Source organism: Scyliorhinus torazame, chromosome 6 (genome assembly GCF_047496885.1).
Source record: "Scyliorhinus torazame isolate Kashiwa2021f chromosome 6, sScyTor2.1, whole genome shotgun sequence".
NCBI classification, from domain to species: domain Eukaryota; kingdom Metazoa; phylum Chordata; class Chondrichthyes; order Carcharhiniformes; family Scyliorhinidae; genus Scyliorhinus; species Scyliorhinus torazame.
In genome coordinates this window covers 268,981,536-269,005,305 of record NC_092712.1, presented here as the reverse complement: position 1 = coordinate 269,005,305, position 23,770 = coordinate 268,981,536, and the positions used below count along the sequence as shown (strand labels likewise).

Below are 23,770 nucleotides of genomic sequence, written 5' to 3'. Positions count from 1 at the left end.
CAATAAACCCCACCAAAGACCACCGCCCTACGACCCCGATTCCGTCCCCACAGAACTAGACACCACCTTTTGGCACCGAGAAAACTCATACAGGCTCGTCCGGAACGACGAGATGGACCCCAAATCGCACCATGCAGCCCTATCAGCCCGGATACATTCGGGAATATGGCATCCGGGAGAAGATGACGACTTTGAGTCTGACTCCCAAAGCAAGAACCCCTTTGCGACCCTGTTCGCAACTGATAACTGAGGTGTCCAGATGATGTTTTAAAAAGGAACCGCTTGGGAGAAAACGGTGTCCTTTCTGATGGAACCTGCAGCATGTTTAATGTTGTTTGTAATGGTACTGTTAAATGTGTTTGTAAGATCGGAATTTTTTTTCCACGGCCCCACACCTTATTTGTCGGCAGAAACCTATGAGAACTTGCCAGCACAGTCATTGGCAGAAACCACTGAGAGCTTGCCAGACCCCTGTTCATAACTGCTCTTCTGGTTCGAAGGTAGAACCTTTATGGCAACCCCCCACGGTGACTACATTTTTGCCCATTCTCGTCGGTTGCTCAGGCAGTGGGGAAACGGCATTGGTCTCCGCCCTGCCGGAGGACCCCCCCCTCTGGTCAGCTACGCTCAGGTAGAGCACACACGGCATTGGTCGCCGTCCTACCCGGGGATTCCATCCACTTCTTACTCGTCGCGGCCCATACGCACCTCATTTCGGAACTCTTGGTTCAAAAAGTTTTGTTTTGTTTTCAGGTGACCCTTAGGTTACCATCCCTCTGCTATTTACATCCTCAAACAGTTGGATGGTAAATCGCACAACCTGCGAGACGGCTCGCACTGTTTCAGTATTTTTAAGTGTGTCTTCCCGGAATATTCGGTTTATTAAAAAAAAAATGATGGAGTCACACATGGTAACAAATTGTAAAGGGAGAATTGGCACTGAAGGACATACTAACAGACGAGATATTAAACCAAGATAGTAACAGACACTATGCTTGATCCCACAGAACTCCAGAAGCTCCAGCGAAGAGAAGAGAAGAGAAAGAAAAAGAACCATGAGGACATCCTCCATGTTGCTCATCACCCTAATGAACATTTGGTTGCACGCGAACCCCCTGACCCCAACACCCCCAGCCGTTAATGATTCACTTCCCCATAGTACCCAGAGCCCAGTCACAAGTGACACCACACCATCTTGGTGTGACAGGTTTATAACCTGGTACTCCCTGTCCTACTTAATAGAATCCCTACTAGCATTGGCGATACTCTGCTGCATCGTGCAGACTACTCGTCTGAGGAAATGGAGAAGGAGAGCCTACCGTGCTCGCACCCCGGTATATAGGATAAGATCCCCTATTTTCGGTTATGACAAGACCCCCGACCCCCACGATCTATAATAAAGAACATTCGTTTGCGTTCTTTTTGTGAATAAAGAAATGTGTTTCATAAGCGATTGTTCAATCCTTAGCTTGACTGCCAAGCCAGGAAAAATGTGAATAATGCTGCTATGATTTTGTTTGTATCATTAAGGAAGTTAGTATGATTGAATGTGTGTAGTTTATTAAGGACAGTTAGAGGTACCGTTTTTCTTATTTTGTAATGAATGTCCCTGATTTTTGACATAGCGGGAGTTAGAATTAACAGTTAAAAAATTTTCTTGCATAGTTATGGTCAGTGTAGAGGCCATAGAAGAGTTCTCACCGGGTCAGGGAATGAAGACAACGCAGTTATGTGATCCTTCACGCTTCGCGTTAGGATCACAAGGAGGTAGTGTAGCCACCCGAGTTGGCCACTTCCCGACTTAAAATGGAGAACCGCAAAGGCTGAAGGGAAATTCAGCCGACACAGGCAAAAACCAGCAGGTGCAAGTTTACTGTGTATTAGACGCTGCAGAAACCCAGACAGCATCAATACAAGCAGCAATCTGCATAGTAATGTAGCACCCATCTACATAGTAATGAGAGATCCCCGGGAACAATCAAAACATTTTAAGGTAAACAAAGCCAAGCCAGACTCCTCGGCGCCAGCGAGAGCCAACACAAAAGAGGTTAACGGACACTTAAAGACCGCCCAACGATCAGGGAACAGCTCCAGTATTGGAGAAATCGAACCAAGCGATTGGAACGAAGTCCAATCACTTGAAACCAGGTACGGGGTCCGCCCCGAAGGGCGGGAAGCCCCTGGGGACTATAAAGCAAAGCCCCCAAGTTCAAATCGTTCTTCTTGACAGGGTCACTCAGCAACGCGAAGCAACCCCGAGAGTGAACTGTCCGGCAGCCTCCAAGAAAGTAAATCTCAAGTCAACGCTCGCTACGAGATAGGCGCTCCTAGCTACCAGTCCATACCAGCTTTTGAATCCCGTAGACTCTGGACCTGAACGAAAGGCCATTTGTTCCCCTGACCTGGTGGGCCAGTACGAAGCTAAGTATAGGCATGTTAGTTATAGAAATAGCCTAGAAAGTAGAGTTTATGCATGAGTAGCGATTTACTGTATATAATAAAGGTGCATTGATTTGAATCTTACTAATTGGTGTGTTGCGTTATTGATCATTACTTGAACCTCGTGGCGGTATCATAAAGATACCTGGCGACTCTAGAGCAAAGGTTATAAAACAGAGCCAATTGAACCAACCAAAAGTTAGCAACAATAGTCTGGCGACACGGGTTCAAAGCTCACCGTGGCAGCTAATTTTAATTCAATTAATTAAAGTCTAGAATTCAAAGCTAGTCTCAGAAATGGTGACTATGGCACCAATGTCGATTGTTGTTAAAACCCATCAGGTTTGCTAATGCCCTTGAGGGAAGGAAATCAAAAGTCCTTAACTGGTCTGGTCTATATGTGATTCCAAATCCACAGCAACATGGTTGACTCTTACTTGCAATCCGAAATGGCCAAGTAAGCCAATCGGTTCAATTCGGGATGAGCAACAAATGCTGGTCATGCCAGTGATGCCCACATACCCGACCCATAACCCTTTCACCAGGGCTTCGCCGCCTGTCCCCACATATCTGCCTCACAAATCTCCTGGGGCTTCATCATCGTCCCCTGGTGAAGGCTGCACTCAGGTGGCCACCAGTCCCGATGGCACTGCCAGTAAGGGAGAGCGGTCAACTTCTGATTGGCTAGCACCACTCAGGGGGCAGGGCTGCAGCAGGATTTCTGGGTGGGGGAACGCCTTCGAAGGCAGCAGGGAATACGTGTCCGACTGGGGCTTAATCCCATTAGGCCCCCAAGACATTCCCGCAGCGGAGTTGCCACTAGTTCCCCGAGGGTGTGCCCGCCGCTGTGACCTTTCTGTCATTGTTTTCCACAAACCTCTGTGGGTGCAATACTGTAAAAACTTGACTAAAAGTGCACGCGTGCGTATCAAGCAGCATTGCAGCATGAACTCAGAATCTCACAGAAACTAGACAGTACTGATGCCAATTGCTTCGGAAATATGTCATAAATCATTTATGTTTCCCAGTAGTGATGAAACCAAGTGTCATTAATCCAGTCGGACCGAATTTCTGGAATGGATCTGTTAATCAAAGTTCAGCATAGTTGGCATAAAAGTAAGAAAAGCAACATTATGGCACAAGAGGCATTACAATCGTACAATGATTAACACCAAAGCATGTTGGGTAATGCCGAGGCCAGCACAAGAAAAGCACCCTTGATTTTGTTTTATTTGTGATTTTAATTTTCCAAGTTGGGCAGCCGTGTGTTAGACCAACAACCAGCATAATAATTTGGAGGAAGCCATTCCAGACCTCATGTGAACAATGATCTGCTTTTGTAGAAGTTGTATTTCATGGTTTTTTTCAGACCAGGAAAAGTGCTTGACCTTCATGACGCCAACTTGGTAAAAATGACAATGTTCTTGTGCCTTTTCTCACTCCCACCCCCCCCCCCCCGCCCCGCCCCCGCACCGCCCCCACCCCCCTTCCTCCTCAACAAAAATGGGTTTTCCAAAATAGTTCTGAAGCTATTTGCTGTTCCCCTTAATTCATGAATATTAGAAATTATGTTAAGCAGGGCAGCACAGTGGGGAAGTGGTTAGCACTGCTGCCTCATGGCAATGAGGACCCGGGATCGATCCCGGCCCCGGGTCACTGTCCGTGTGGAGTTTGCACATTCTCCCAGTGGCCTCGTGGGTCTCACCCCCAAAACCCAAGGTGGACTTGCCTCTTAATTGGGAAAAAAAAAATAATTAGGTAGTCTAAATTTATTTTTGAAAAAGAAATTGTGTTAAGCAAAGGGCAGTTCCCAGAGCTGCAAAAGAAACTGGAGAGCTGAAGAGGAGCGGCACGGTGGCACAGTGGTTAGCACTGTTGCTTCACAGCACCAGGATCCCAGGTTCAATTCCCGGCTTAGGTCACTGTCTGTGTGGAGTTTGCATTTTCTCCCAGTGTCTGCGTGGGTTTCCCCCGGGTGCTCCGGTTTCCTCCCACAGTCCAAATATGCGCAGGTTAGGTGGATAGGCCATGCTAAATTGCCCTTAATGTTCAAAAAAACATGTGCAGGTTAGGTTAAGGGGTTATTGGGATAGGACGGGGAAGTGAGCTTTGCGTGGAATAGTTTAGTGGGTCGGTGCAGACTTGATGGGCCAAATGGCCTCCTTCTGCACTGTAGGGATTCTATGATTTGTACAGTCAAGAAGTAAATCAAATCTACCTCTGTCAATGATTACAGGCCTTGAGTAATTATTGAAGTTTGTTAACCAGTATAGTTCCGACAAACTACTTTAGTTAGCTTTCAGATCTTTGCATGTGACAGATGATCAAGCCTTGAATATGGCCACATAAGCAATCAAGTTTTGACCTTTTTTCCCACCAAATATAAGAGAGATTTAGACGTGCAAAAGATCTTTATTGATTGGGAATTTTGAAATCCAATAAGGGACTCCATTTTTGAAATAACATTAAAGGAGATTAGCTTTACCATTGTCACATGTAATTTATATGTTAGATGGAATCGGATCAACAGTTAAAATTAGTCAATCCACCATCCTTAGATCTTGATTGCATGCCCAGTAGCGCAAGCTGTTTAGTTACAAATTTTACAATTCCATTACTCTAAATCTGCAGGCTGGAAGGTATTAAGATGCCCTTAATAATAGGGTTGTGTCATGATATTCAAACACACACATCATGATAGACACACCAACAGACAAATCAGAACACACAACACCACAACCAATGACAGAAAGATATAAAAGCACAGACACGACCCCCGGTGGTCAGTATTAGCTGCAGAGGAGAACCAGGACACATCTATTGCCAAACACACTCAGGGAGACAGCACGTGCAGAGTATCCAGAACGAACTGTATTATAAGAGTTATAATAAAATAGAGTTGTACCACATACAACTGTGTTGGCTCATCTGTGCACCAGAGCACCCAACACCACATGGTACAGGAGTGGATCGATACCTGCCGGCATACCTCAGTGTACACAGACAACCAGCAGTGCCCAGGCATGATGTACGAGCTCCCGGTTCCGCAGGCGCTCCAGTGCCACGGCGACCTCCGCGAAAACTGGCGGCGATTCCGGCAAATGTTCGAATTGTTCCTGGTGGCAGCTGAACTCAAAGACCTGGATGATAGGGAAAAAATTGAATTTCTCCTCACCATCGCCGGTGCAAGGGCAAGAGAAATATTCAGAAGGTTCAGGTTCTTCAGGAGGCAGCAAAGGTACGATTACCAGGCAGTCCTGGGCAAATTCTCCAAGTACTGTGAAGAAAACGCAATCCAATCGGCACATAAAGGTAAGAAAAGCTGCAGTACTCACCTCGTGGCTGGGATCCCGGAGCCCGAATTCCCAGAGGCCGAAATCCCGGGCCTGAGAAAAGGCTGGGTCGAGGTCAGCGGCCATCTTGCTAAAGGTATAACGCTAGCACAGTTGCGCGAGAAGTGCGCAGAACCGGAAGTTTCGTTTGCGCATGCGCGAGATGCTGCGCATGCGCAGTCAAGAAAACGGCCATCGGTAAAGGAACAGCGATCTGAGCATGCGCAGTCGCTTCCTACGTGCTACATACCGAGCGTCAGGATGTCAGAGGCCCCAGACTGCACCAATTTAAAAGGGAAATGTCCCAAATCCAATTTAAAAGGGAAACGTCCCAAATCAAAAAAACAAAAATCTGTTAAAGCTGTAAAACAACCTTCCCTCACCTGGAATGACAGCACAGTGCCGCAAACTGACCCAGGAGATGAATTTGACCTCCGAAGAACCCTCCGACAAGCAGTTACCTACGCACAAGCCGATGATTCCGACCTTGAATACTTCGATGACGATCTTTACAGTGTTTCCGGACCTCGCGAGCCCAATGATAGCTCCGTGGTCCTATATGACTATGACTCGGACGAACCTTTCGTGTTGCACATTGGCGGCCCCCACATTGAATCCGACGCAGATGCGGATTCATTTTTCGGATTTGAGGATCTTCAATCCAGCAGATATGACGTTCCAACTTATCAGTACCGGATGATGCTGCAGCCTGACATTAACAGACAGGGAGCGGTGCAAGCACACGGAGAGTGCCCTGCTGCCACACAGAGCGTGGTCCACGTCCCGCTCAACGTTCCCGACTCTATGAAAGAAGACATGCAAGACTCCAGAGTGCAGTCCTCGCATGAACCAGAAGTGACTCCAGTGTCACAAGCTTCCACAGCAAGCTCGTGGACAGACTCCACAATTGCAGAAATGCAAGACTCCAGAGCGCAGTCCTTGCACGAACAAGAAGTGACTCCAGTGTCACAAGCCTCCACAGAGAGCTCGTGGACAGCCTCCACGATAGAAGCAACGCAAGACTCCAGAGCGCAGTCCTTGCACGAACAAGAAGTGACTCCAGTGTCACAAGCCTCCACAGAGAGCTCGTGGACAGCCTCCACGATAGAAGCAACGCAAGACTCCAGAGCGCAGTCCTTGCACGAACAAGAAGTGACTCCAGTGTCACAAGCCTCCACAGAGAGCTCGTGGACGGACTCCACGATGGAAGGAACGCAAGACTCCAGAGCGCAGTCCTTGCAGGAACAAGACCATGAGGGTCTAGCAACCTCTCCTGACCAACCAGCGGCAGACGATGCAAGTCTGCCATGCTCACGTGATCAGCAAGAAGGCTATAACAGCCTACCATGCTCCACTACACAGCAGCATGAACATGACGGTCTCTCATGCTACAATGAAGGGCACAGCGCTGAAGACTGTTCAAGCCCAACTGAAGACAAGCCAAAGGAATCGCCTCGTCCAAGCCCGAAGAAAAAAGGTTTATGCGCTGACCTTCAGGATCATTATAGCCGAACAGAGATTAATAATGCTGCACGGCCACAGAAGGATGCTGAGGATTTGCTAACGAAATTAATTGAATGTTTAACTTGCAAGGAGCAGACTGAGAATTGCCAGTGTTTTAGTACGGATCGAAAAAATGGACAAGACATTGATCCTCAGGTAATGGAAATAACACAACCTGAATCATATCTACAGCAGGGACAAATGTCTCCCTTCAACACAACACCGCAAAATCCCAACTTCGGAGACCAGCAGTTAGTCAGTAATGACTCTTCAAACCTTGAGGGGAACATTAATTGCATTGAACCTATACACGCTCCACTGATTATTGAGCAGAACATTGGAGCAAGAATCCTGAGGACACCGACATCGAGTAGCCAGATAACGAATTTAAAACCCACAGCAGTGTCAAGTGAACCAAGTGTGCTTTCCACTAATGGTGAAGATGCAGATAAGGTCGACCCGATTATCCATTGTACCACACTAACCCCAGTGATTAAGCAGTTATGTATGGGGAGTATAAGGTGGGCAATTGAGAACAGTAAAAGAGAGACTGTGACCATGCCAGTCCCAGCAAAATCAGACCCAGAGACCATGAAGGCATGTACATTAGACAAAGATACACATGAGGCACCTGAGAAGAAAAGTGAAACGGAATGTTCTTTGGAAAATAGTACAATGTCGATAGAAACATTGGATCCTATATTCGAGACCATACCTATGGGAGAATTTGGGGGTAATAAACAAGGTTCTGCAATGTCTGGGGGAAGATTTAAAATTCCAAAGAAGAAAAGCCCAAATGAAGGACAACGGCAAGACAATGACAGTCCACCGACATGGTGTGCACCACCAGATGAAAACTCTGACAATCTACCCAACCCTAGTGAACAGCAAGCTGCTAATGAGGATCTATCCACGGGATGTGAGACGAGTGACGACAGCATCCCACTTCCCATGCAAAAGGTGCAAGGTGACAGACCTCGCCTAGTGCGTACCGAGGCACTCGACGATCACGGTGGGACCACTGACGACTGCGGTGGCAGCGCACCGCTTCCACCCTCGATGGCTCGACCCTCTCCACTGGTTTGTGCATTCCTGCATGTTCCGACTCCAGAAGTGCAGCTTCAGGGAATCTCGGCTGCCTCCAGTGAACCTGTTGGGACTCCGGACGGGGGGCATCGACGGAAGGCAGACCGGACTCCAGATGGGGAGCAGCCAAGCGCCGACTCTGATTCGCGCACGCCAGACCTTGCTCCGGACGGGCGGTGTCGCGGCCTCGGTGATGGCACGCTCAGGGTGACGGCGGATGCCACGGCGACAGGGAATGGATCGCGTGGCAGTCCCACTGGGTCGGCAGTGGCAACCAGCACCGGCGGTCCAAGATGGACACACCAATTCGCGCCATCGCCAGACGTTGATGCGAGCAACAATTCTCTCTCCAAGGCGACATGCTTCGACGTTTCTCTGCGGAGTCGCCCTTCCGGCACAGCAGGTGGCCGGAACCAGCGTACACGGTCTCGGCCAACTTCCACATCTGGCACAGTCATCGCCTTGCATGATATTAGTGATGGTGCTACTTCGATGGCAACGACCCATCGGCTACAAGATGCCGTCCACCACAAACATAAAAAGAAAAAGACTCCACCTTGTTCCTGGCATGCAGGGCGGATGGATTGGTGCGTAGGCGCAATCAGCGAGCTTTGCGCCGCCTTCCACGCTCGCAACTGAACCGTACGCACACGCCGGATCCTCCACTGGTTCCCAAGGATGACTTCGTGGAGATGCCACGGATCATGCCCCTTCCATCGCCACCAGAACCAAATCTCCACAGCTGAACCGGCTTGAGGACCAGCCCATTCTTGAGGCGGTCACCCATTAGACTGGACTTATAACGCTGTTCATACGTTCAAAAAGTCAAACACTTCTGTATTATAACCTGTTGTTGTTTATTGTTCCAGATATCGTCTGACCAGACCAATGTTCAAGTTTTTTTTTTCTCGCATCCAAGTTTTGTTATGGTACAACCTTGTTAGTGTGACGCACCCGACATCGCCCCATGTAAATAGTTACGTCATATACACACGCTGTACATAACACACACACACACTCTTCGATGCACTCACGACACAATTATATTTATAACCACGTAGGCACATATCTTTGTAAAAAGGGGGGATGTCATGATATTCAAACACACACATCATGATAGACACACCAACAGACAAATCAGAACACACAACACCACAACCAATGACAGAAAGATATAAAAGCACAGACACGACCCCCGGTGGTCAGTATTAGCTGCAGAGGAGAACCAGGACACATCTATTGCCAAACACACTCAGGGAGACAGCACGTGCAGAGTATCCAGAACGAACTGTATTATAAGAGTTATAATAAAATAGAGTTGTACCACATACAACTGTGTTGGCTCATCTGTGCACCAGAGCACCCAACACCACAGGTTGGTGATTGGGTCTGGTAATACAACGATTCTAAATTGAAAATCTGGCTACTGGAATCCATCCAACATCAGACGGTTCCATAGAACATAGAACAATACAGCGCAGTACAGGCCCTTCGGCCCACGATGTTGCACCGAAACAAAAGCCATCTAACCTACACTATGCCATTATCATCCATATGTTTATCCAATAAACTTTTAAATGCCCTCAATGTTGGCGAGTTCACTACTGTAGCAGGTAGGGCATTCCACGGCCTCACTACTCTTTGCGTAAAGAACCTACCTCTGACCTCTGTCCTATATCTATTACCCCTCAGTTTAAAGTTATGTCCCCTCGTGCCAGCCATTTCCATCCGCGGGAGAAGGCTCTCACTGTCCACCCTATCCAACCCCCTGATCATTTTGTATGCCTCTATTAAGTCTCCTCTTAACCTTCTTCTCTCCAACGAAAACAACCTCAAGTCCGTCAGCCTTTCCTCATAAGATTTTCCCTCCATACCAGGCAACATCCTGGTAAATCTCCTCTGCACCCGCTCCAAAGCCTCCACGTCCTTCCTATAATGCGGTGACCAGAACTGTACGCAATACTCCAAATGCGGCCGTACCAGAGTTCTGTACAGCTGCAACATGACCTCCCGACTCCGGAACTCAATCCCTCTACCAATAAAGGCCAACACTCCATAGGCCTTCTTCACAACCCTATCAACCTGGGTGGCAACTTTCAGGGATCTATGTACATGGACACCTAGATCCCTCTGCTCATCCACACTTTCAAGAACTTTACCATTAGCCAAATATTCCGCATTCCTGTTATTCCTTCCAAAGTGAATCACCTCACACTTCTCTACATTAAACTCCATTTGCCACCTCTCAGCCCAGCTCTGCAGCTTATCTATATCCCTCTGTAACCTGCTACATCCTTCCACACTATCGACAACACCACCGACTTTAGTATCGTCTGCAAATTTACTCACCCACCCTTCTGCGCCTTCCTCTAGGTCATTGATAAAAATGACAAACAGCAACGGCCCCAGAACAGATCCTTGTGGTACTCCGCTTGTGACTGTACTCCATTCTGAACATATCCCATCAACCACCACCCTCTGTCTTCTTTCAGCTAGCCAATTTCTGATCCACATCTCTAAATCACCCTCAATCCCCAGCCTCCGTATTTTTTGCAATAGCCTACCGTGGGGAACCTTATCAAACGCTTTGCTGAAATCCATATACACCACATCAACTGCTCTACCCTCGTCTACCTGTTCAGTCACCTTCTCAAAGAACTCAATAAGGTTTGTGAGGCATGACCTACCCTTCACAAAGCCATGCTGACTATCCCTGATCATATTATTCCTATCTAGATGATTATAAATCTTGTCCCTTATAATCCCCTCCAAGACTTTACCCACTACAGACGTGAGGCTCACCGGTCTATAGTTGCCGGGGTTGTCTCTGCTCCCCTTTTTGAACAAAGGGACCACATTTGCTGTCCTCCAGTCCTCTGGCACTATTCCTGTAGCCAATGATGATATAAAAATCAAAGCCAAAGGTCCAGCAATCTCTTCCCTGGCCTCCCATAGAATCCTAGGATAAATCCCATCAGGTCCCGGGGACTTATCTATTTTCAGCCTGTCCAGAATTGCCAACACCTCTTCCCTACGTACCTCAATGCCATCTATTCTATTAGCCTGGGGCTCAGCATTCTCCTCCACAACATTATCTTTTTCCTGAGTGAATACTGACGAAAAATATTCATTTAGTATCTCGCCTATCTCTTCAGACTCCACACACAATTTCCCATCCCTGTCCTTGACTGGTCCTACTCTTTCCCTAGTCATTCGCTTATTCCTGACATACCTATAGAAAGCTTTTGGGTTTTCCTTGATCCTTCCTGCCAAATACTTCTCATGTCCCCTCCTTGCTCGTCTTAGCTCTCTCTTTAGATCCTTCCTCGCTACCTTGTAACTATCCATCGCCCCAACCGAAACTTCACACTTCATCTTCACATAGGCCTTCTTCTTCCTCTTAACAAGAGATTCCACTTCCTTGGTAAACCACGGTTCCCTCGCTCGACGCCTTCCTCCCTGTCTGACCGGTACATACTTATCAAGAACACGCAGTAGCTGATCCTTGAACAAGCCCCACTTATCCAGTGTGCCCAACACTTGCAGCCTACTTCTCCACCTTATCCCCCCCAAGTCACGTCTAATGGCATCATAATTGCCCTTCCCCCAGCTATAACTCTTGCCCTGCGGTGTATACTTATCCCTTTCCATCATTAACGTAAACGTCACCGAATTGTGGTCACTGTCCCCAAAGTGCTCTCCTACCTCCAAATCCAACACCTGGCCTGGTTCATTACCCAAAACCAAATCCAACGTGGCCTCGCCTCTTGTTGGCCTGTCAACATATTGTTTCAGGAAACCCTCCTGCACACACTGTACAAAAAACGACCCATCTATTGTACTCGAACTATATATTTTCCAGTCAATATTTGGAAAGTTAAAGTCTCCCATAATAACTACCCTGTTACTTTCGCTCATATCCAGAATCATCTTCGCCATCCTTTCCTCTACATCCCTAGAACTATTAGGAGGCCTATAAAAAACTCCCAACAGGGTGACCTCTCCTTTCCTGTTTCTAACTTCAGCCAATACTACCTCGGAAGAGTCCCCATCTAGCATCCTCTCCGCCACCGTAATACTGCTCTTGACTAGCAGCGCCACACCTCCCCCTCTTTTGCCTCCTTCTCTGAGCTTACTAAAACACCTAAACCCCGGAACCTGCAACATCCATTCCTGTCCCTGCTCTATCCATGTCTCCGAAATGGCCACAACATCGAAGTCCCAGGTACCAACCCACGCTGCCAGTTCCCCTACCTTGTTTCGTATACTCCTGGCATTGAAGTAGACACACTTCAAACCACCTACCTGAACGCTGGCCCCCTCCTGCGATGTCAAATCTGTGCTCCTGACCTCTATACTCTCATTCTCCCTTACCCTAAAACTACAATCCAGGTTCCCATGCCCCTGCTGCATTAGTTTAAACCCCCCCAGGTTCCAATTCCATGCCTACTTTGAACACCTTTTTTCAATGAGTAAAGGATTGAATTCATGTACCTGATTTAGTCATGATAAAACATTACACCCTCTGAGTCACAATAGTTGCTTGAAACTCTAGCTTTATGGTGCTAGATTGGGAATTTATATGTGATAATGTACTGAAGGAGAAATGGCTCATTTGGGGAAGAACCTGACCACCTTGGAGGGAAGGGACCATTTCTGTGTTTTGACCTCGAAGGTATGTGGTCCACCCCACCTACACAATCTTACAAGGCAGCCTATTAACAGGTCTGTTGGAGCCCCTAGTCGCCACACTCATGGCGCCTGTTCGGGTACATAGAGGGAGAATTCAGAATGTCACTTAACAAGCATGTCTTTCGGGACTTTTGGTGGGAGAAACTGGAGCACCTGGAGGATGTTTCCAGTGCAGACTGGAATCTTCCCACCTGACCTGTCCAGGCATCGAAAACGTAATGTGAAAACGCCAATTGTCCTCCCACTACCTGAAGTATTGCTACATGTGCATGGTTGTATCGTTCCTGTGCTTCATTATTGGTTCTCTGGAATGGTGTCATAAGCCATGTCTTCAATGAGTATCTTGTATCGCCCAATTACCATCCTGTAATCCCCTCTCATGTTGTCATGCACTGCTGTAGCATCATCCTTCAAGGACGAATGAGACATTGGCACTTTTCCGGTTGTTTGGATTTACACTGAGGATCCTTATTTGTGCATCTCCACATGATCATCACATTTAGTGGAATGCAACCCTTTCCTGTTGATGAATTAAACAGTATCATTTCTTGTTAAACCATTTTCCAAGACCCTATGATGTCCTATAAATGTTATGCAGTATTTTTGAAGTGCTGTAATGCAAAGAGCCGATTTGCACACAGCACCACACACAATGAGATACAGGCCAGATACTAGGGGTGGGATTCTCCACTCCCGCGCCGAAGTGCCCACGCCGTCATGAACGCCGTCGAGGTTCACGACGGCGCGAAACGGCCCCGATCCCGACAGATTCAGGCCCCGACAATAGGCTAGGATTGGAGCCGTGTCATCTACACGCACCAGGCCTTGTCGCCGCGTAAAGGCGGCGCCACATAGATGACGCGGCCGGCGCCGCATAACTGGCGTCACCCGCACATGCGTGGTTGCCGTCCTCTCCGGGTCCGCCCCACAAGAAGATGGCGGACGGATCTTGCGGGGCCGCGGAAGGAAGGAGGTCCTCCTTCAGAGAGGACGGCCCGATGATCAGTGGGCACCGATTGTGGGCCATGCCACATTTGAGGTACCCCCCGGTGCAGGATCCCCCTCCCCCCCCCCCCACCGCCCCGGCCTGCGGAACTCGATGGGGCTGTTCCCGCCGCTTGGGAGAATCGCGGGAGGGCGTTGGACCGGCGTCCCGGGAACTTTTGGCCCAGGCGATTCTCCCAACCGGCACAGGAGTGGAGAATCGCGCCCTAGGTTTTAGTGATATTTGCAGGATAAATAGTTGCCCGGCCACCAGTAGGATCGCTCTGCCTTCTTCAATATAGTACCATAGGATTTAATGTCAACCGGAGAGGATGGGGTTTAGGGTTAAATGTTCGAAAGATAGTGGGCGTCATTCTCCGACCCCCCGCCGGGTCGGAGAATGGCCGTTGGCCGCCGTGAATCCCGCCCCCGCCCCCGCCGAAGTCTCCGAAGGGAGAAAAGTCGCGGGGCGTTAATGGCGCCGCTGCCGCGGAGAATGTCACGGGTCTGCGCAAGGCAGCCGATTTTCGGCCTGCCGATATTCTCCCTTCCGGATGGGCCGAAGTCCCGTCGACGTGAATCAAACCTCCTTTTCATCGGCGTGACCCGGTGCTCCAGGCTCACGCCGACCAGCGAGGAGGTGAGTGACGGCCTGGGGGGTAGGCTCTGGGCAGGAAATGGCGTGGCCGCAGACTGATTGCGTGAGGAGAGGTGTGTCTCGGCTTGTGTGTGTGTGTGTGCGGCGGGGGGGGGGGGGGGGGGGGGGGGGGGGGTTAGAGTAGGCTGGGCTCCGGGGGAGTGCCGGGAGGGGGTCCGTGCTGGGGTGGAGGTTGGGGGTTGGAGGGGGTCCGTGCCGGGGTGGAGGTTGGGGGTTGGAGGGGGTCCGTGCCGGGGTGGAGGTTGGGGGTTGGAGGGGGTCCGTGCCGGGGTGGAGGTTGGGGAGGGGGTCTGTGCCGGGGTGGAGGTTGGGGAGGGGGTCCGTGCTGGGGTGGAGGTTGGGGAGGGGGTCCATGCCGGGGTGGAGGTTGGGGGTTGGGGGGGGGTCCGTGCTGGGGTGGAGGTTGGGGAGGGGGTCCGTGCCGGGGTGGAGGTTGGGGATTGGAGGGGGTCCGTGCCGGGGTGGAGGTTGGGGATTGGAGGGGGTCCGTGCCGGGGTGGAGGTTGGGGGTTGGAGGGGGTCCGTGCCGGGGTGGAGGTTGGGGGTTGGAGGGGGTCCGTGCCGGGGTGGAGGTTGGGGGTTGGAGGGGGTCCGTGCCGGGGTGGAGGTTGGGGAGGGGGTCCGTGCCGGGGTGGAGGTTGGGGAGGGGGTCCGTGCCGGGGTGGAGGTTGGGGAGGGGGTCCGTGCCGGGGTGGAGGTTGGGGAGGGGGTCCGTGCCGGGGTGGAGGTTGGGGAGGGGGTCCGTGCCGGGGTGGAGGTTGGGAAGGGGGTCCGTGCCGGGGTGGAGGTTGGGGAGGGGGTCCGTGCCGGGGTGGAGGTTGGGGAGGGGGTCCGTGCCGGGGTGGAGGTTGGGGGGGGTCCGTGCCGGGGTGGAGGTTGGGGAGGGGGTCCGTGCCGGGGTGGAGGTTGGGGAGGGGGTCCGTGCTGGGGTGGAGGTTGGGGAGGGGGTCCGTGCTGGGGTGGAGGTTGGGGAGGGGGTCCGTGCTGGGGTGGAGGTCCGTGCTGGGGTGGAGGTTGGGGAGAGGGTCCGTGCCGAGGGTGATGGGAGGGCAAATGAGTTGGTCCACCTGGCCAGGTGCCAGCCTCCAACAGTTGGACCCATGCGGTCCATGCCACCTGGCTGGGGGAAGGAGGGGATATGGGCAATGATGACATGTCGTCGTTCCCCTCCCCCCCCACCAGGCCGTCAATGGCGTGGCCGCAGACTGATTGCGTGAGGAGAGGTGTGTCTCGGCTTGTGTGTGTGTGTGTGCGGCGGGGTGGGGGGGGGGGGGTGGTTAGAGTAGGCTGGGCTCCGGGGGAGTGCCGGGAGGGGGTCCGTGCCGGGGTGGAGGTTGGGGGTTGGAGGGGTTCCGTGCCGGGGTGGAGGTTGGGGGTTGGAGGGGGTCCGTGCCGGGGTGGAGGTTGGGGGTTGGAGGGGGTCCGTGCCGGGGTGGAGGTTGGGGGTTGGAGGGGGTCCGTGCCGGGGTGGAGGTTGGGGGTTGGAGGGGGTCCGTGCCGGGGTGGAGGTTGGGGGTTGGAGGGGGTCCGTGCCGGGGTGGAGGTTGGGGGTTGGAGGGGGTCCGTGCCGGGGTGGAGGTTGGGGGTTGGAGGGGGTCCGTGCCGGGGTGGAGGTTGGGGAGGGGGTCCGTGCCGGGGTGGAGGTTGGGGAGAGGGTCCGTGCCGGGGTGGAGGTTGGGGGGGGGTCCGTGCCGGGGTGGAGGTTGGGGGTTGGGGGGGGGGTCCGTGCCGGGGTGGAGGTTGGGGGTTGGGGGGGGATCCGTGCCGGGGTGGAGGTTGGGGAGGGGGTCCGTGCCGGGGTGGAGGTTGGGGAGGGGGTCCGTGCTGGGGTGGAGGTTGGGGAGGGGGTCCGTGCTGGGTTGGAGGTTGGGGAGGGGGTCCCTGCTGGGGTGGAGGTTGGGGAGAGGGTCCGTGCCGAGGGTGATGGGAGGGCAAATGAGTTGGTCCACCTGGCCAGGTGCCAGCCTCCAACAGTTGGACCCATGCGGTCCATGCCACCTGGCTGGGGGAAGGAGGGGATATGGGCAATGATGACATGTCGTCGTTCCCCTCCCCCCCACCAGGCCATCATGTTTTCAGACCATCCAGCGATGTTGGCCGCCGTGGTGGCAGCCGCTCATGTCTATGTTGCCCTGGATGAGGAGGAGGAGGAGGAGCGTGCCAGAGAGGCGGCGCAGGCGGCAGCCGCCCAGGCTGGAGGGACACCTGACCGACAGGACGAGGAGGGGGAGGAGGACGTCGCGGCCCCACGGCAACGGAGGCACCCGAGGGCGCCCCGTGTGTACCGGCCCCGGCAGTCATACCAGGACCTCACAGACCGGGAATGCAGGAGGAGGCTCCGGATGAGCCGGGAAACCGTGGCACACATCTGCCACCTGCTGGCACACCTGTCACCGCGTGGCACTGGCGGGGGACACCCTCTCCCCGTGTCCGTCAAGGTTACGGTGGCCCTGAACTTTTATGCAACGGGGTCATTCCAGGCACCGAGTGGGGACCTGTCCGGCATATCGCAGACATCGGTGCATCGGTGCATCCGGGCAGTGACAGATGCCCTTTATGCCATGGCGCACCGCTACATCCGCTTCCCCGTGGACCGAGCCAGCCAAGATGCCCGGGCCGTGGGCTTCTCTGCCGTTGCCGGGTTCCCCATGGTCCAGGGCGCGATCGATTGGATGCACGTCGCCGTGCGGCCACCTGCAGATAACAGGGCCGTGTTCACTAATAGGAAGGGGACCTATTCGATGAACGTACAGGTGGTCTGCAACCACCGCATGGTGATCCTGCACGTCTGCGCCCGTCACCCAGGCAGTGTACACGACTCATTCGTGTTGTCGCGGTCATCCATCCCCGGCATGTACGAGGGACGCCATCCCCGGCTGAGGGGCTGGTTGCTGGGCGACTGGAGCTACCCATTGCGATCGTGGCTGATGACGCCTATACGGAGGCCACGCAATGAGGCGGAGAACCGCTACAATGATGCCCATGTAGCGACAAGGGGAGTGATCGAGAGGTGCTTTGGCGTGCTGAAGGTGCGTTTCAGGTGCCTGGACCTCTCTGGGGGCGCCCTCCAGTATCGGTCAGATAGGGTCGGACGCATCATTGTGGTGTGCTGCGTCCTGCACAACATAGCCCAGCAGAGGGGCGATGTGCCGCAGGCAGAGGAGGGCGGAGTGGAGGAGCAGCAGGAAGAGGCCCAGTCCTCCCCAGATGAGGGGGATGGGGGCAATGGTCAGGGCAGACGGGGTAGACACAGGCGGGTGGCTGTCCACCGTTACCGGCTGGCCCAGCGGGCACGGGACAGACTGATAGACGCCCGCTTCACTGACTAGATGGGCGTGGGAATCGGGTAGTATGGCCACAGACCGCACACCATGGCAACAGCCGACCACCCACACCCCCCACCCATCCACCCACCCTCACCCCCCTCCCCAACCCCACACACCCCACCCGCATGCACACGACCCCTCCCCCCCCCCTATTGCCGATCCACCGGCGGCACAACGGGCCGGGCTCACCCAGTTGCGGGTGGAGGCGTGTCTATCGCAGGCCATGGAGGATGATGACAACCCGCCCTGCGATGAGCTCCTGGCTCTACATCGTTGGACTATGTCTGACCCATGGCCACAGTACCACCATCCACCCGGACCATCCCTGCATGCGGCTGTGACACTGCAGCGCACGGTCCCGTCCTCTGCCCGGGGGATGTTGATGGCGGCCCAGGGGGAAGGGGGCAGACTCACCTGGGGCTGAGGTAAGACCACCCCTCACACACACACTTGCGCTCAACGTACATGACACGCCCGCACACTTTGGACAGAGCACAAAGGCAGCTTCGGTAGGTGTAACATTGACTTTAATAACCAAAGGAGTTAATGCACGTGCCCTAGCCCCTAAAACTCATCTGTGCCCTGCACCCGTGCCAACTTACTCAGTGTCTAATTGTTTGGCCTTACGGGCCCTTTGACTACGTCTAGGTGGTTCCCCAGACGGTACAGCAGAACTGGAGGTGGACTCCTGTGATTCCTGCCCTCTGACACTGGATCCCTTTGGCGGCCGTTTCCTGGGGCGTCCTGGCCTAGATGGGCCAGGCTGCGGCCCGGGCGACTGGGGTGGTGAGCTGCCAGCCTGTCCTGCCCGTTGCCCACCCGATGCACCTGGGATGGAAGGGGGGTGGGGGGGGGGGGTCCGAGGTGCCGCGGTGTACCGGGACCTCCCCTACAGAGGGAGCCGGGACGGACCACACCACCTCCTCCTCCCTCGGGGTGCCCGATGGCCCCCAGGCCTCTACATGGGTGGGGGATGCGAACGGACTGGCCATCCGACGCCCCCCCGACATCTGGCGCTGCCAGTCCTGGAGGCCCGTGCTGGTATCGACAGGGGTCTGCAGGTTTGCAGCCATGGAGCCCAGGGGGTTGTCAAACCCTGTCTGTGACAGTGCGACGCCGGCTCGCACATGGCCACTGGCGCCGATGCCCTCAGCGATGGCCTGCTGAGACTGGGGAGACGGGGGAGACATGGGGGAGGGGGGGGGGACATGGGGGAGGGGACATGGGGGAGGGGGGGGGACATGGGGGAGGACATGGGGGAGGGGGGGGACATATGGGGGAGGGGGGAGGATATGGGGGAGGGGGGAGGATATGGGGGAGGGGGGGGATATGGGGGAGGGGGGATATGGGGGAGGGGGGATATGGGGGAGGGGGGATATGGGGGAGGGGGGATATGGGGGAGGGGGGATATGGGGGAGGGGGGATATGGGGGAGGGGGGATATGGGGGAGGGGGGGATATGGGGGAGGGGGGGATATGGGGGAGGGGGGGATATGGGGGAGGGGGGGATATGGGGGAGGGGGGGATATGGGGGAGGGGGGGATATGGGGGAGGGGGGGATATGGGGGAGGGGGGGAGATGGGGGAGGGGGAGATGGGGGAGGGGGGAGATGGGGGAGGGGGGAGATGGGGGAGGGGGGAGATGGGGGAGGGGGGAGATGGGGGAGGGGGAGATGGGGAGGGGGAGATGGGGGAGGGGGAGATGGGGGAGGGGGAGATGGGGGAGGGGGAGATGGGGGAGGGGGAGATGGGGGAGGGGGAGATGGGGGAGGGGGAGATGGGGGAGGGGGGAGATGGGGGAGGGGGGAGATGGGGGAGGGGGGAGATGGGGGAGGGGGAGATGGGGGAGGGGGGAGATGGGGGAGGGGGAGATGGGGAGGGGGAGATGGGGGAGGGGGAGATGGGGGAGGGGGAGATGGGGGAGGGGGAGATGGGGGAGGGGGAGATGGGGGAGGGGGAGATGGGGGAGGGGGGAGATGGGGGAGGGGGGAGGGGGGAGATGGGGGAGGGGGGAGATGGGGGAGATGGGGGAGGGGGGAGATATGGGGGAGGGGGGGGATATGGGGGAGGGGGGGATATGGGGGAGGGGGGATATGGGGGAGGGGGGATATGGGGAGGGGGGATATGGGGGAGGGGGGATATGGGGGAGGGGGGGATATGGGGGAGGGGGGGATATGGGGGAGGGGGGGATATGGGGGAGGGGGGGATATGGGGGAGGGGGGGATATGGGGGAGGGGGGGATATGGGGGAGGGGGGGATATGGGGGAGGGGGGGATATGGGGGAGGGGGGGATATGGGGGAGGGGGGGATATGGGGGAGGGGGGGATATGGGGGAGGGGGGGATATGGGGGAGGGGGGATATGGGGGAGGGGGGGATATGGGGGAGGGGGGGATATGGGGGAGGGGGGGATATGGGGGAGGGGGGGATATGGGGGAGGGGGGGATATGGGGGAGGGGGGGATATGGGGGAGGGGGGGATATGGGGGAGGGGGGGATATGGGGGAGGGGGGGATATGGGGAGGCTCACCCTGCCTGCTCTGACGAGGTCGTTCACCTTCTTGTGGCACTGGGTGCCTGTCCGTGGTGTCAGGGCCACAGCGGCGACGGCCTCTGCCACTTCCCTCCACAGACGCCGCCTGTGGCGTGGGGCAACTCTGCGGCCGTGCCCGGGATACAGGGCGTCCCTCCTCTGCTCCACCGCGTCCAGGAGCGCTTCCACATCGCGTGACTCGAACCTCGGGGCTGAGCGACGGCCAGCCATCCGGTCGGGTGTTCCGGTCAGTTGGGGGGGGGGGGGGCTGCGCGGCCTTCTGAGCCGTCACACCGTGCAGCGCGTATGACGCTGCACGGCGTGAACCACTGCGCAAGCGCGGATCCCGTTACGTCGCTGCTAGCCCATTTCGGGCCGGAGACTATCGTCCCATTTTTATGACGTGACGCAAGTGGGATTTGCGCCGTTTTTTGCACCGATCGGCGGACTTTCCGCCGATAACGGAGAATTTCGCCCAGTATCTTGGTTTCCCCCTCCCCCCATTGTTTTTTGTTTTAAATCACAGGCAAATTTTGTCTGATGTGGATTCTAATACTTTAATATATTCAGTTTTGGATTGAAATATAATCTCTATAGTGGCAAGCTTTCCAACTCTGAAAAAAGTTGCAATACGGTTCACATAACCTTAAGTACATTACATTAAGTAGCAATAGAGCACTTTATAACAATTCTCATTATGTCCTTCGACAGAATTATTTAAGAGTATGTGTGCAAAGCTGAAAAGGGAACATAGAACACTAATTTCAGAAACACTGATCACTCCGTGCAGAGTTTCTCAAATCTTTGAATCACGAAACGCCTAGTGGCCTCCCAAGATCATCGGGAACCCCCAAACACTCCCAATGTCCACACCCTTTTTTTGCTGCAAAACAGGTGCGAACACAGAAATCAAATGTAAACTAGCTTCTAGCTATATCAATGCATATATTATGAATTAGGAAGAGGCACAAAATCATAAATATATTCACCAGCTACATGGCGCACACACACCCAAACACCCCATCACACACTGCCTTCATGAACCCCTGGGTGTCTGCACACCCCAGTCTTAGTGACATAGTGAGGGTGGCGTGATGAAGTTCTTGTTATGGACACAATTGTTTATCACCAACCCCTCTCAAAAATTAATTCCCTTACTTCATATTTCTCTGTTTGGCAACGCAAGGCTATAAATTTGTTAAAATAACAAGATGTGATATGGAGTGTTCTTTTTCCATGTGGAGGATAATCAGTTCATGGAAATCTTGCGCTAGTGGAAGCAGAATCCACACAAGCTTTTAATAGCAAATATTTGATAAAGAAACATGCAGAAGAGCTGTAGGGAAATGAGACAAAGTGGCCTGCTTATATATTGTAAAATTCCATAATTACAGCCAGTGTAAATAATTGGATACACTAAATATGTACATAGTTGTGTTGGATTTGAAAAATTAACTCTGTTTGCCTCTCAGCTGATGCTGCCAGACATGCTGTTTTTTTTCCCAGCACAATCTTATTTACAGACCTGTGTCATAAGATACATTTGGGAGGGAACCAGGAACACAGGTATAGCGTGTTAGCTATTGAATTAAATTACAAAAGGATATTAAAAACCATATAGTTGCAAACAGGGAAGTAGAAGTTTACTTTTGAAGTTGTGCAATGTCAAACTGATTGTGGTAACAATTTGGACAAGATTTGGGTCGGTCACATGATGGTAAATGAGAGAGAATTGTTACGCCAGTCTTTGGCAAATACTTGCTTGTGGCCAGGGTACATGTGCTTTCACATGACCATGAAACTGGAAAAGTAGCAAACATTCAGGTGAGTTTTGTTACGTATGGAGATGTGTCATCTGCATCCAACCCTGCTCAAAATAAAAAATAAATCATCCTGATCAGACCGTGATTATTTTTGTTATTCTTTCACAGGATGTGGACACACCTAGCCCAGTGTGTAATTACCTTTGTAAAAAAAAAGGTGGTAGTCAGCTGCCTTTATGAACTGCTCCAGTCCATGATGTGTAGGGTACACACACAGTAAGGGACTTCCAGATTTTGACCAAGTGACAGTGAAGGTACGGCGATTTACTTCCAAGGCAAAGTGACGTGTTGCTTGGAGGGGAACTTGCGTGTGATGGTGTTCCCTGGAGTCTGCTGCTCTTGTAAAAGGTCACAGGTTTGGAAAGTGCAGTCAAAGGAGGGTTGGGGAGTTGCTGCTGAGCACCTTGTAGATGGTACACACTCCTGATTGGAGCTTGTAGATCGTTTTACAACACCCTGGGTAAGTGTGCGGTCAGTTCCAGTCCCACTCATCCCAGAGTCACAACACAAGTGAATTAACCAATAATTCTTATAAAAATTCCCTACGTTTTTGGCCCTTGGTTGCCCAATAATTACAGTCACCAGGGGCGAAATTCTCCCCCAACGGCGGGATGCCCGCCGACTGGCGCCAAAGCCGGCGCAAATCAGACGGGCATCGCGCCGACAAAAAGGTGCGGAAGTCTCCGCATCTTTTGCGGCCTAGCCCCAACATTGAGGGGCTAGGCCGACGCCGGAGGGATTTCCGCCCCGCCAGCTGGCGGAAATGGCGTTTGTTGCCCCGCCAGCTGGCGCGGAAATGCGGCGCATGCGCGGGAGCGTCAGCGGCCGCTGTCAGTTTCCCAGCGCATGCACGGGAGCGTCAGCGGCCGCTGTCAGTTTCCCAGCGCATGCGCGGGAGCGTCAGCGGCCGCTGTCAGATTCCCGCGCATGCGCAGTGGGGAGAGTCACTTCCGCCTCCGCCATGGTGGAGACCGTGGCAGAGGCGGAAGGGAAAGAGTGCCCCCACGGCACAGGCCCGCCCGTGGATCGGTGGGCCCCGATCGCGGGCCAGGCCACCGTGGGGGCACCCCCCGGGGTCAGATCGCCCCGCGCCCCCCCCCCCCCAGGACCCCGGAGCCCGCCCACGCCGCCTGGTCCCGCCGGTAAATACCAGGTTTGATTTACGCCGGCGGGACAGGCAATTCCTGGGCGGGACTTCGGCCCATCCGGGCCGGAGAATCCAGCGGGGGGTCCCGCCAACCGGATTCCCGCCCCCGCCCAATCTCCGGGAGCGGAGACTTCGGCGGGGGCGGGGGCGGGATTCACGGCGGCCAACGGCCATTCTCCGACCCGGCGGGGGGTCGGAGAATGACGCCCCAGGTTTGTAAATTTAAACATGATTACGGTTTATTTTTCCAAG

The 23,770-nt window shown here is 53.9% G+C and overlaps 1 protein-coding gene across 2 annotated transcripts in view; it reads right to left on the bottom strand.

Moving 5' to 3' along the window:
* LOC140425427 (E3 ubiquitin-protein ligase RNF144B-like) overlaps positions 1 to 23,770 on the bottom strand; it is a 117,327-nt gene that overhangs the window by 78,477 nt on the left and 15,080 nt on the right. The window lies entirely within an intron of this gene.